The sequence below is a fragment of the Cervus elaphus genome, chromosome 24, assembly GCF_910594005.1.
Source record: "Cervus elaphus chromosome 24, mCerEla1.1, whole genome shotgun sequence".
Taxonomy (NCBI): domain Eukaryota; kingdom Metazoa; phylum Chordata; class Mammalia; order Artiodactyla; family Cervidae; genus Cervus; species Cervus elaphus.
Genome location: NC_057838.1, coordinates 19,762,960 through 19,776,446, shown reverse-complemented (window position 1 = coordinate 19,776,446; position 13,487 = coordinate 19,762,960). Strand labels below are relative to the sequence as shown.

General features: G+C 40.2%; 1 non-coding gene across 1 annotated transcript; it reads right to left on the bottom strand.

The window, feature by feature from the left end:
* Nucleotides 1-11,889: 11,889 nt before the first annotated feature.
* On the bottom strand, nucleotides 11,890-11,996 carry LOC122683406. Its single transcript, XR_006337743.1, has one exon. It is a non-coding gene; the product is annotated as a U6 spliceosomal RNA (small nuclear RNA).
* Nucleotides 11,997-13,487: the final 1,491 nt, after the last annotated feature.

The following is a 13,487-nucleotide window of genomic DNA, read 5'->3' as shown; positions in this document are numbered from 1 at the left end:
GGAGAAATATTTCAAGGAAACCTCTTTCTTCAAATCAAGCATTATCTCTTGGTATCACTTGACTCAAGTTAACACCTCATTTGTGTCATTTGCTTTTCTAAAGCTATTGGAATATTTCATTAAAATCACAAATTGCATATGCACTATTTCTAGTATAAGTCACCATGGATGTTTAGAGCACGTATGAATGGCATCAGAATACTGTAAGGAAATATATAAAGAATGGTTGTTAAGAAAGTTGTCTCTTTTGTTAGCATGGTAATGTGTCAGTTTCTAAAGGTCCCCCCTTAAATTAATAAGAGAAAATACCCAACACAATTCAGAAGAAGTAAAGGAAATGGAAGGAGGGTGGAGTTCAGAGAATAGTCCTATCAGATATTAAAACATGTAGGATAAGAAAGAAAGGTATGGTTCTGGTGAAAGGATAGATAGGTAAAAAGAACAGAGTAGATAGATATGATAAAGAAGACATAAAAAATAATTGGGTAAAAGAAAATTTTCAAACGACTGATAAGCACATGGAAAGATAGTTAACATTATTGGCCATCAGGAAAATCAAAACCACAATGAGATACCACTTTGCATCCATTAGCAGGTCTATAATAATAAAAGTAATAATAAATGTGAGAAATAACACTGTGGGAATGTAAAATGGTGTACCCTCTTCAGAAAACAGTCTGGCAGTTCTTCAGAAGGTTAAATATAGAGTTACCATTTGACCTAGCAATTCCTCTCCTGGGTGGGTATATACTCAAAAAAACTTGAAACACATGTGCACACAAAACTTATACACAAATGTTCACAGCAGCATCAAAAAGTGAAAACAACACACATATCTTATCAACTGATGAATGGATACGTGAAATGTGGTGTATCTTTACAGTGGAATATTATTTGGCTAGAAAAAGGAATGAAGTGTTGAGGGACATCCCTGGTGGTCCAGTGGCTAAGACTCCATGCTCCCAATGCAGGGGGCCTAGATCATCCCTGATCAGGGAGCTAGAGCCCACATTCCACAACTAAGATCAAAAATGAATAATAATAAATACAATAATTATTTTTAAAATGGAATGAGATATTATATAAGCTATAATATGGATGACCCTTAAAAACATTATGCTGAGTGAAATTAGTCAGTTATCTAAAACCACAACATATTCTTTATTACAAAATAATAATGAAATATTCAGAATAGGCAAGTCTATAGAGATAGTGGTTGCCTAAGTCTGCAAGGGTTCGGGGAAAATGAGGTTGACTGCTAAAGTATAGTTTCTTTTTGGGGTGATGAAAATATTCTAAAAGTGTGGTAATAGTTGTACAACTCTGTGAATATAGTAAAAACTATTGAATTGTATACTTTAAGTGTGTAGATTTTATGGTAGGTGAATTACATCTCAATAAAGCGCTTACAAAATAATGGCTGAGGAAGGCAAGGATATTGCTTTGGAAGATGGCATAATAACTTGAAAAGAAAATTCATTTAGACCTTTAATCAATATTAAACTTCGAAATTATTTTGAAATAAGCCAGAGTTAAATATAAAAAGCTGAAACAGAAGGGTAGAAGAGGAAAACTGGATATCCACATGCAGAAGAATGAAGTTTGGTCCTTTTCTTATACCATATACAAAAATTAACTCAAAATGGATCAGTGACCTAAATGTAAGAGCTAAAACTGTAAGACTCATAGAAGAAAACATAGTGGAAAGACTATATAACAGTGGATTTGGCAATGATTTCTTGGCTAGGACACCAAAAGAAAAAAATAGAGTAAATTGTACTTTATAAAAAATTAAAACTTTCATGTATTAAAGGACAGTTGTCAACAGAGTGAAAAGGCAAGTCATGGAATGGGAAAAATATTTGCAAATTATATCTGATAAGGGATTAATATCCAGAATATAGAAAGAGTATCTACAACTCAGCAACATAGAAACAACCTGACTAAAAAGGGAGCAGTCCTCCAATTAAAAATATACTTTTAAAATGCTAACAAAAAACAAACAAAAAAATATTTTATAATTTCAAAAATTGGTGAAGGAGGATGTTTTTCTTTGTTATCTGACCCAAGATACCTGACCACATCATCAAGAATAAAGCTTCACTTTATATTGGCATTAAAAAAAAAAAAAAGTGGGCAAAGAGGACTTCCCTGGTGGTCCAGTGGTTAAGTATCTGCCCTGCAGTGCAGGGGACGCGAGTTCAATCCCTGCTTGGGAAACTGGGATCCCACATGCCTTGAAGCAGCTAAGCCCCTAGCTGCAACTGCTGAGCCCATGCACCACATCCAGAGAGTTGCAAAAAAAGACCTGGCATGACACAACTAACAGCCATTGCAGCTGAATAAATGGATACAATTTTTAAAAAATGGGCAAAGAAGTCAAATAGACATTTCTCTAAAGAAAATAAAAAAATGGCCAATAAGCACAAGAAAAGATGCTCAATATCACTTACCAGTGGGGAAATAAATGCAAATTGAAACAACGACATACTACTTTGTACACCTTGGAATGACTAGTATTAAAAAAAAAAAGCAAAAACAAAAGCAGACTGAAAATAGCAAGTGTTGGTGAGAATATGAAGAAATTGGAACCCTTGTGCATTGCTGGTGGGAATGTAATGTTACACAATGTTACAGCTGCTGTGGAAAACAGTGGGTTGTTCCTCAAACAGCTAATCATAAAAAAAAGATAAAAATAAGTTAATCACAGACCGTATGATCAATTTCTATGGCATGAACCGCAAATATTTGAAAACTGGGATTTGAACAATTATTTGTACACTCAAGTTCATAACAGCATTATTCGTTAATAGCCAAAAGGTGGAACCAATTCAAAGTTCATCAACAGATGCATGGATAAACAAAATGTGGTATGTACTTAACACAGAATACATAAGAAATTCAGTCCCAAGATTACTTCACTTGTTGTGGTGGGGGGAGGCAAGGCTGAGTTAGAGCTAGTACTGGGGGTACAATGTGAGGGAGATGGGGTGGATGGAGACTGGAGAAAGAATCTAGAAAAGTAAGTAGCATTGACACATATCCACAAAGCAGTCTCAACCACCCTCATCTCCCCCACCACCTCGTTTTTAGAGGAGACAACCCATGTAGATCTAGGGATTCTAATGTTATTTCAGTGTTCGTAAGAATCTTTACCAGAGTGTTTTTTCCTGTCTTCTCTGACTACTGCATAATTGCAACCAGGTAAGCCAGTTCTCCACCCAGTTAGGGAGGAGGCAGATCAGAGTCATCTTGGAAAAGAAACAAGCATATAATTCAAGCTAGATGACAGCCACACTTACCTCTGGGCAAAATGCAAGAGAATATGGTTTAGATGAGATTAGAAAAAAGATCAGAATAAACACTTCTTTCATCTCTTATGAGAATAAGAATTTTGAGTCTGTCTCTGGAGCTTTCTACCTGGTCAGCTACCTGGTCAGCTATATATGTACACATTAAGACAACAAAAGCATGTTAAAAAGTTCAAAATCACCCCTCCTTGTCCTTCAGTTCTGTTCTTTAGAAGCAATTGCATTTAATACTTTAATTTGTTTTTTCTTTTATTGGTTGTATCTTTCTAAATAATTATACTAATATTTTGTTTATTGAATTTTGACATAATTTATGGCTTTCTGAATCAGTTTCAAGTTAGAGAAATAAAATCCTCATCACACTAGTAGAGAAAATGTAATAAATGGGTTAGAACAGATTTTGCTCCTTAGGGAACATCTGACAACATTCTGACCATGTTTGGAGATGTTTTTTTTTTCTTTCCCAAAACTGGGTGAAGACTACTGTTATCTTGTGTGTGTGTGTGTGTGTGTGTGTGTATGCATGCATGCATGCATATACATACGTACATATATATGTGTGTGTGTGAAAGTGTTAGTTGTTCAGCTGTGTCTGACTCTCTGCGACCCTGTGGACAGTAGCCTGCTAGGCTCTTCTGTCCATGGGATTCTCCAGGCAAGAAGACCGAAATAGGTAACCATTCATTTCTCCAGGGGATCTTCCTGACTCAGGGATAGAGCCTGGGTTTCCCACAATGCAGGCAGATTTTTTGCCATCTGAGCCACCAGGAAAGCTCATATATATGTACATGAATGGCCAAATATGTGTGTGTATATATATTATACATGTATATGTATTTGTATGTGTGTATAAGAAGGCTGGGAAGCAAAGAATTGATACTTTCCAACTGTGGTGCTGGAGAAGACTCTTGAGAGTCCCTTGGACAGCAGGGAGATCAAACCAGTCAATCCTAAAGGAAATCAACCCTGAACTTTCATTTGGAGGACTGACACTGAAGCTGAAGCTCCAATATTTTTGCCACCTGATGTGAAGAGCCGATTCTTTGGAAAACACCCTGATGCTGGGAAAGATTGAAGGCGGGAGGAGAAGGGGACAACAGAGGATGAGATGCTTGGATGGCATCGGGAGATAGTGAAGGACAGGGAATCCTGGCATGCTGCCATTCATGGGGTCGCAAAGAGTCAGACACAACTATGTGACTGAACAACAAATATATATGATATATAACCTATAAAATATATATTATGTGATATATAATATAATACAAGGTGTATATTATATATTAATATATATAATAGAGAGGGACAGAGAGAGGGGTGTCTCCAAGATTTCTTTAAAAAATCATATATTTCTGGCTGCGCTGAATCTTCTGTTGCTTTGCGTGGCCTTTCTCTAGTTGTGGCGAGTGGCACCTACTCTTCGTTGTGGTGCATGGGCTTCTCACTGCACTGGCTTCTCCTGTTGCAGAGCGCAGGCCCTAGGTGCCCAGGCTTCAGTAGCTGTGGCCCTGAGGCTCGGTGGTTGCAGCCTGTGGGCTCTGGAGCGCTGGCTCAGCAATCGCGGTGCGCGGGCCTAGTTTCTCCATGCCCTGTAGGATCCTCCAGACCAGGGATTGGACTCGTGTCCCCTGCATTGGCAGAAGGATTCTTATCCACTGTTCCTCCAGGGACATTTTATTTACATTTATACTTAGGTCACTGAGAATGCAGAAATGTTTGCTCATTAATGTTGCTAATCATAATGAGAAATGTTGTTTATTTGTATTATAAATGTTGTTGATCATAGTTATGTTTCTTTTCTTGTACAGTTTTGTTTTTCTTGTAATTGACAATAGTATGTTTTTTTGTTTGCTTAGTTTTTTATGCATACAACACTAATTATTGTCAAATTCTCTGTTAGGTCTGTAAGACTTCTTTTATATATTTTTTCTGATGCATTTCTTCAGTGCATTAGAAAGTCAGTTTCTTTTTTTCTTTTTTCCAGTGATCTTGTTCCTTTAACTCTCCTTCAGTATTAGACCTTTGACTATATCCCTAAGCTTATCTTTTTTTCCTCCTTTTTAAAATAAATGAAAAAAAAAAAAAGAAAAAAAAATGAAAAATGAAAAAAATGAAAAAAAAAATGCTTTATTTTTCTGAAGGAGCTGTTATTAACGTCTGGAACTAGTATTAGACCTTTGACTATATCCATAAGGTTATCTTTTTTTTCTCCCTTTTTTTAAAAAAATGGTTTATTTTTCTGAAGGAGCTGTTATTAACGTCTAGAACTAGAGAGGTGATGAAACACTTAACACTTTGCCTCCTCCAGTAAAACCTAAATAGGGTTATTAGATGGATCAGCAAGAGAAGAGTTAGAAGTGATTTTCTGTAAAAACTCTATAGCAGGCTAAAAACATTTTTGAAACTTGAAAGACCAGAAGAAAGTTAAGTGTTCTTATAGGTGAGTAGGGAGACCAAGGTGAAGTTAAAGTGGCAATTAATGGCCTAAGAGGATAAGGTGAAAAGTTACTCAATTTGAAGATAGACATTTTTATTTCTCCTAATATTGTTCTATATTTTTCCACCTTGTTTTATCTCATAATTAATAACAACTAGTTATATTGACAAAGAGTTATGTTTTTGTAGGAAAGTGAGGCTTGAGGTAGATTTCTGTTTCATTCCAATAATTTATGCACTGGATCTTGTAGCTAGCTGCACTATTTACTTGGTGAAGACTGATACTTTTTTATTTTATTTTATTTGAGGATAATTGACTTACAGTGTTTGCTTATAATGGGTTAGTTTCAAGTATAGAGCAAAGTGATTCAGTTATACATATACATATGTTCATTCTTTTTCAGATTCTTTCCCCATGTCGGTTATTACTGAATGTTGTGTAAAGTTTGCTCTCCTGTATTAGTAGGTCCTTGTTGATTATCTAATTTATATATAGTATCGTTTGTATGTTAATCCCAGACTCCTCATTTATCATCCCCTCCACACACATTTCCCCTTTGGTAACGCTAAGTTTGTTTTTGAAATCTGTGGGGCTGTTTGTGTTTAGTAAATAAGTTCACTTATATCATTTAAAAAAAATTAGATTCCATATATGAGTGATATCATATGACATTTGTCTTTGTCTGTCTGGCTTCCCTTAGTGTGATGACGTCTAGGTCCATATGTGTTGCTGCAAATAGCATCATTTTGTTCTTTTTATGGCTGAGTAATATTTTGTCATATGTATGTACCACATCTTCCTTATGCATTCGTCTGTCAGTGGATGTTTAGGTTGCTTCCATGTCTTGGCTGTCATAGACGGTGCTGCATGACTGTTGGGGTGCATGCATCTGTTGTTTTTTTTTTACATATATTTTATTTATTTATTTAGGCTATTTTATTTATTTATTTAGGCTGAGCCAGCTCTCAGTTTTGGCATGTGGGATCTAGTTCCCTAATTAGGGATTGAACCTGTGCCCCCTGCGTTATGAGCACAGAGTCTTATCCACTGGGCCACCAGGGAAGTCCCGGGTGCATGCATCTTTTTGGTTTTCTCCGGATATACCCCCAGGAGAGGGATCATATGGTAGCTCTGTTTTTCATTTTTTAGGGCACCTCCACACTGTTCTTCATAGTGCCTGTTACCAACTTACATTCTCACCATTAGTGTAGGAGGCTTCCCTTTTCTCCAAAACCCCCTCTAGCATATCATTTAAAATAATTATTTATTTATTTAATTTATGTTTGGCTGTGCTGGATCTTTGTTGCTACGAGGGCTTTTCTCTAGTTGTGAAGGTCAGAGAGAGAGGTGGTTACTCTTTGTTGTATTGAGAGGGCTTCTTGTTGGGGTGGCTTCTCTTATTGCCGAGCATGGACTCTAGGGCGTGAGGGCTTCGGTGGTTGCAGCATCTGGGCTCAGTAGTTGGGATTTCCAGGCTCTCAAGCATGGACTTCAGCATTTGTGGTGCACCGGCCGGCGGCTCTGCAGCATGTGGGAGCCTCCTGCACCAGGGATCGAACCTGTGTCTCCTGCACTGGCAGATGGACTCTTCAGCACTGAGCTATCAGGGAAGCCCTCCAGCCTTTATTGTTTGTAGATTTTTTTGGATGATGGCTGTTCTGAGTAGTTTTCATTTCCGTTTCCCTGATAATAAGTAATGCTGAGCATCTTTTCATGTGCTTTTTGACCATCTGTATGTCTTCTTGGAGAAATGTCTATTTAGATCTTCTGCCTATTTTTTGATTGGATTGTCATTATCTTTTTCTTGTAAAGAAATTTTTACCTCTTCGGACTCTGCTGGGTATCTTTCTGTTAATTACATTATTATCCCCACTGAGACAGTCCCACAGTAATCAATCCCTTTCATCTGAATAAATGGCAGTCCCAGGATTCTTGCACCAGGTCTCCAGATGGGAGACTGTGGGTGTAGTGAATCAAATCTAACTGCCTTGCCTTTATTTTTATGATTGTTGTAGACACTTGTGTCCTTTGCTGTGTTAGCATCCCTTTGCCCAGCTATTTCCAGTGATGCTGCTAATGGCTCTCGCTGATACCCTTCTCTGGAGAATTATCCTTGGCCAGGGGGATCCACCTTATTGGGAAATGCCTGCGAGGTGCTATTAATAATTCGCCTCAGGGCATCGTGCAGCCAGTGACTGAGATGAGGATACAAAAGCTGAACCCCCTTGCCTCAAAGGACACAAGTCTGTGGCGTCATTCACATTCCAGAACTGTGGTCAGGCTGCAATTAGACCACACCTGAAACTTCATCTTTGTTTAGCCTCTTTCCCTGCTCTATCCTGCTTCCCCTATTTTCTGACAAGTTTCTCCTGAAAGCACAACTTCAGGATGTCTCTTGAAGAATAAGAGTATAAGAATCCCTGCCTCCATTTCTGCTTCTGGGAACAAAACTAAGACAATGATAAATGGTTTTTTTGGCTTCTTAGCATTCATTCTCCCTTCTAAATGGCACCAGAGTTTCTTTTTGTGAAATGACCTTCCCATCACCCTATTGTGGCCAGTCTTTTTATTTTTTTTTTTAACTTAAAAAAAAATATTTGTTTATGTGGCTGCACCAGATCTTAGTTGTAGCAGGCGGGATCTTTACTGGGGGTATGTGAACTGGTAGTTGCGGCATGTGGGATCTAGCTCCCTGACCAAGGATTGAACCTGGACCCCCTGGAGCTTGGAGCCTTAGCCACTGGACCACCAGGGAAGCCCCTGGGGGCTGTCTGTATGTGATTAAATCTATATGCCCTTACGTCATAGAAGCTGAAGGGGTTTGCGGAAGGTCCTCCTAGTAGATTCTTCCTCTCCCTGGTTTGGGACAGCAAGCTTGGTCTTTTGATCTAAACCCTGCCAATGTGACATTCTCTCCAGGGATTATGAATGTTGATTGAGCACTACCAGGATAAGTGAAGTTCACTGTTTTCATCATGGGCTTCTGCTTGCCTTTTTCTCCTTCTCGACCTTTCTGTGGTTCCTGCTTCTCTTCTTAACTTCTAGCACCTTGGTTCCTATCCACTCCCAAGCTATTTGGTTGGCCTCTGTGAGTTACCCTAATCCTTCCAGGAGTTTCCCTTTTGCTAGGGTCTCTCACTCAGGTTATCTTGCTTATAAGCAAAAGAATCATTAGGGATGCAGATACCTTACTCTTTATCTCACTGAAGAGAGGAAAAAGATCTGGGACTACATCATTAATTCAGAAGAGGGGAGATGTAGGGCTTCTGAGTTTGGCGAATAAGAGCTTACCCAGACAGCTCTTCTTGCTCCAACAAAGAGGTAGGAGTTTGCAAAGCATCTCTCAACTGGCTGAATTATACTTTGGTCTTAGGTGAGATTCTGAATTAATACCTTCTGTTAGAAAGCTGATGTCTGGCTTTCAGCCTCAAAACATACATCTCTGGCTGAAACCTCCTCTCAATTGGCATTTTCCTATTTCTTACGTGTTACTGCATTTTTCTTTTTCTTTTCTTATGTGTTCATGTACCAGTCCTGAAAATAGAGTGATTCAACTGCGTAAAGATAGCTGTACTTCTTAAAAATACCTTCTGGAGGAAAAAAGACTTTCTTATGAGTGGAATTTTTCCTCCAAAATTGTTCAGTCTGGGGGTTGTAGGGAGGGAAATGAGCTCAACAGAAAAACCAAAATAGATACACAAGATTCCAGAGGAATCTAAGACAATCCTTTGTTCCGAGTTGCCAGGCAACTGTTTCTCCAAGGATGGTGTCACTTTGATTTTATAGAATAATCAGGTGCCTGAATTTCTGCCTCAAAAAATTTTAGGATAATAATGAGTTCATCTTTTATGATTTAAAAAAGTATAAAATGGAAGCCTCTCTCCTGCTTAGCACACCTATTTCACTCCTTTTTCTTTCAGTTCCTTTGTTGCATGTCTTCAAAGCAAATAGGTTTTCATCTATTTGGGATTTTAAAATTTATTGCAGTATAGTTGGTTGACAATGTTGTGTTAATTTCTGCTGCATGGCAAATTGACTCAGTTATACATATATATATTCTGTTTCATGTTCATTTCTCTGAACCGTGATAGTTTATCATGAGAGATTGAATATAGTTCTCTGCGTTACACAGTAGGACCTTGTTGGTTATCCATTCTGAGTATAATAGTTTGCATCAGCTAATCAGTTTGGAATGTTTTTGTTGGGTGCTGCTGAGAGTGGAGATGGAGGGAAGATCACTCAAGCTGTTGATTTTTGCTGCTTCAGATTCTCATCTTATGGCTATTAAGACATTTTATCCACAAAGAACAAAAGAAAACAATGCCTGTAAACATTGCCTAAAACAATAGTCCTGCGTAACTCAGCCTTATGCTTAGAAACTAGGTCACGGCACATAGGTAAACAAACTGGTATTAGATAAAGAGCTGGACAGAGAAAGAGGCCTAATAGATGAATCTTTTCATCAATATTTGGGGAAAAAAATCTTTGCAGAAACACAGTTGTTTGTTCAGGTACTTGTGTATAAAGTCTCGGAAGAGAGTTTTTGAAAAAAAATCACATGGCTAATTTTATGGAGAACCAAGTGTGTGTGGCCAGGCATGGAAAAGGTGTAGCGCTTAGGCTGCAGGAGGGTTCCAGGCCACGTGTCAGGAACCTCAGCAGAGCCCACACTCGAGAAGGGGGTAGTCAGCAAGCTCTGCTGCGTACAAGGAGTGACTTCCTGACCATCTCCTCCAGGTATTACTCACTCCCAATTCCAAACTCTAGGAGAGGGCGCCCCCCAGCTCAGAGGTTCAAGCCCTCGGTCTGGGTTGGAGCTGATCAGCAAGGACCTTCCTTTTATGATGCTGCCACAACTTTCCACTAAGACCCCAGATGTAGGAGCAGCAAATAGGAAAGTGAGGTTAGAGTCTAGACGCCGAGGAAAAAGCCCAAGTATCCACTGCATATATTATTTATCTTTGAATCTCAAAATCTAGGCACAGGCTAGAGACAGCGAACACATTTCTTAATATTATTAGGGTAGAAATTATTTATAAAAGATTGGGGGTAAAATCATCTACTAAAACTTTTATTTATTTTTCTTTTTTTGTCCGGACCACGTAGCCTGCAAGATCCTAGTTCCCCAACCAGGGTTCAAACTCGCATCATCAGCAGTGAAAGTGAAAAGCTCCAACCACTGGACCTCCAGGGAGTTCCCCCTTTTAATTTATTTATTATTATTATTTAAAAAAATATTTATTTGGTCGCACCGGTCTTAGTTGTGACATGCAGGATCTTCAATCTTTGCTGCAGCGTGTGGGATCTCATTCCCTGACCAGGGATTGAACCCGGGCCCCCTGCATTGAGAGTCTTAGCCACTGGATCACCAGGGAAGTTGAAATACTTTGGAACCACTTTGGATCCCACTGGTGCAGATGACGTCAGGGCTCCATCCTGTACTGGACTTCCTAGGTGGTTTCACTTCCAGCACCTGTAGCTGCTTAGTCATAGGCACAGAGAGTCAGACACGCTGGGGAGAGCCCTGTCTGCTGTGACTGTGAAACAGTGACTGTGAGGTGCTGAGATATCAGAGGCCGGCTCCCTTGCCTCTGGTGGGGAGAATTATGCAGTGTGGCTTACACCCCAGAGCTCCTTCTGGGATCAGGGTAAAGCTACCCTCTCAAGCTTTCCCTGAGGGCATCGTGACGGTTAATTTTAAGGGTCAACTTGACAGAGATACAAGGGGCCCAGATATTTGTTGTTGTTCGTTCAGTCACTCAGGCGTGTCTGACTCTTTGCAGCCCCAGGGACTGTAGCACACCAAGCTTCCCTGTTCTTACCGTCTCCTGGAGCTTGCTCAGACTCCTGTCCATTGAGTTGGTGATGCCATCCAATCATCTTGTCCTCTGTCATCCCCTTCTGCCTTCAATCTTTCCTGGCATCAGGGTCTTTTCTAATGAGTCGGCTCTTCGCATCAAGTGGCCAAAGTACGGGAACTTCAGCTTCAGCATCAGTTCTTCCAATGAATATTCAGGACTGATTTCCTTTAGGCTTGACTGGTTGGATCTCCTTGCAGTCCAAGGGACTCTCAAGAATCTTCTCCAACACCACAACTCAGAAGCATCAATTCTTTTTTTTTTTATTTTTTTTATTTTTTTTAAAAATATGGAACGCTTCACGAATTTGCGTGTCATCCTTGCGCAGGGGCCATGCTAATCTTCTCTGTATCGTTCCAATTTCAGTATATGTGCTGCCGAAGCGAGCACAGCATCAATTCTTTGATGCTCGGCTTTATGGTCCAACTCTCACGTATATTTGATTGAACATTATTCTGGGTGTGTCTGTGAGGATATATCCAGGTGAGATTAGGATCTGAATAGGTAGGTAGAGCAAAGCAGATGCCCTCCCAAATGTGAGTGGGCCTCATTCAGTCTGTTGAGGAACTGAATAGAACAGAGAAAAGCAGACAAAGAGACAGGAAGGGAAAATTCCATTTCTGTTGGATTGCTCCAGCTGGGCCGTCAGTCTTCTGTCCAAGAACTGGGCCTTATACCTTGTTTCCAGACGTTTGGCCTTCGACTAGAACTTATGCCACCCATCCCCCTGGTTCTCAGGTACTCTGACTGCAACTGGCTTTTCTGGATCTCCAGCTTGCAGGCAGCAGATGGTGGGAATTTCAGTTTTCATAATCACGAAAGCATGATTTGGGGGTTTCCCTGTTGGTCGAGTGGTTGTGAATCTGCCTTGCAATGCAAGGTTCAGTCTCTGTTTTGGCAAGATCCCATATGCTGCAGAACAGCTAAGCCCTTGTGCCAAAACCACTGGCCTCTAGACCCTGTGAGCTGCAATTGCTGAGCCCACATGCTTAGAGCCCGTGTTCTGCAACAAGAGAAGTCACTGCAGTGAGAAGCCCGTGAGCCGCAACTAGAGGGTAGTCCCTGCTCGCCTCAACTAGAGAAAAGCCCGAGCAACGCAACGAAGAGTCAACACAGCCAAAAATAAAAATAAATAAAATTTTAAGAAAATAAGAAAGCATGATTTGTTCCTTCCTTGACACTCCAGAGCCCCCAAATACACCAAACGCTGCAGATGCTCAAGTCCGGAAGTCAGCCTGAGGTTCTGCATCTATGGATTCACCCAACTCCTGATTGTGTGATGTATTGGTGTTTAGTCGCAAAGTCGTGTCTGACTCTTTTTCGACCCCATGGACCCATGAACCATGGACCCAGGCTCCTTGGTTCATGGAATTTTCCAAGCAAGAATACTGGAGTGGGTTGCCATGCTCTTCTCCAGGGAACCTTCCTGGATCAGGGATCAAATGTATACCTCCTTAACCATTGACTGCCAGGGAGGTCCTCATCCACTTTGTTAATGGCCTTCCCTGGGAGCATATCCGTAATAAATCAGTTCAGTTCAGTTCAGTTGCTCAGTCATGTCCGACTCTTTGCAACCTCATGGACTGCAGCACACCAGGCCTCCCTATCCATCACCAACTCCTGGAGTTTACTCAAACTCATGTCCGTTAAGTTGGTGATGCCATCCAACCATCTCATCCTCTGTCGACCCCGTCTCCTCCCACCTTCAATCTTTCCCAGCATCAGTGTCTTTTCCAATGAGTCAGTTCTTTGTATCAGGTGGCCAAAGTATTGGAGTTTCAACTACAGCATCAGTCCTTCCAATGAATATTCAGGACTGATTTCCTTTAGGATGGACTGGTTGGATCTCCTTGCTGTCCAAGGGACTCTCAAAAGTCTTCT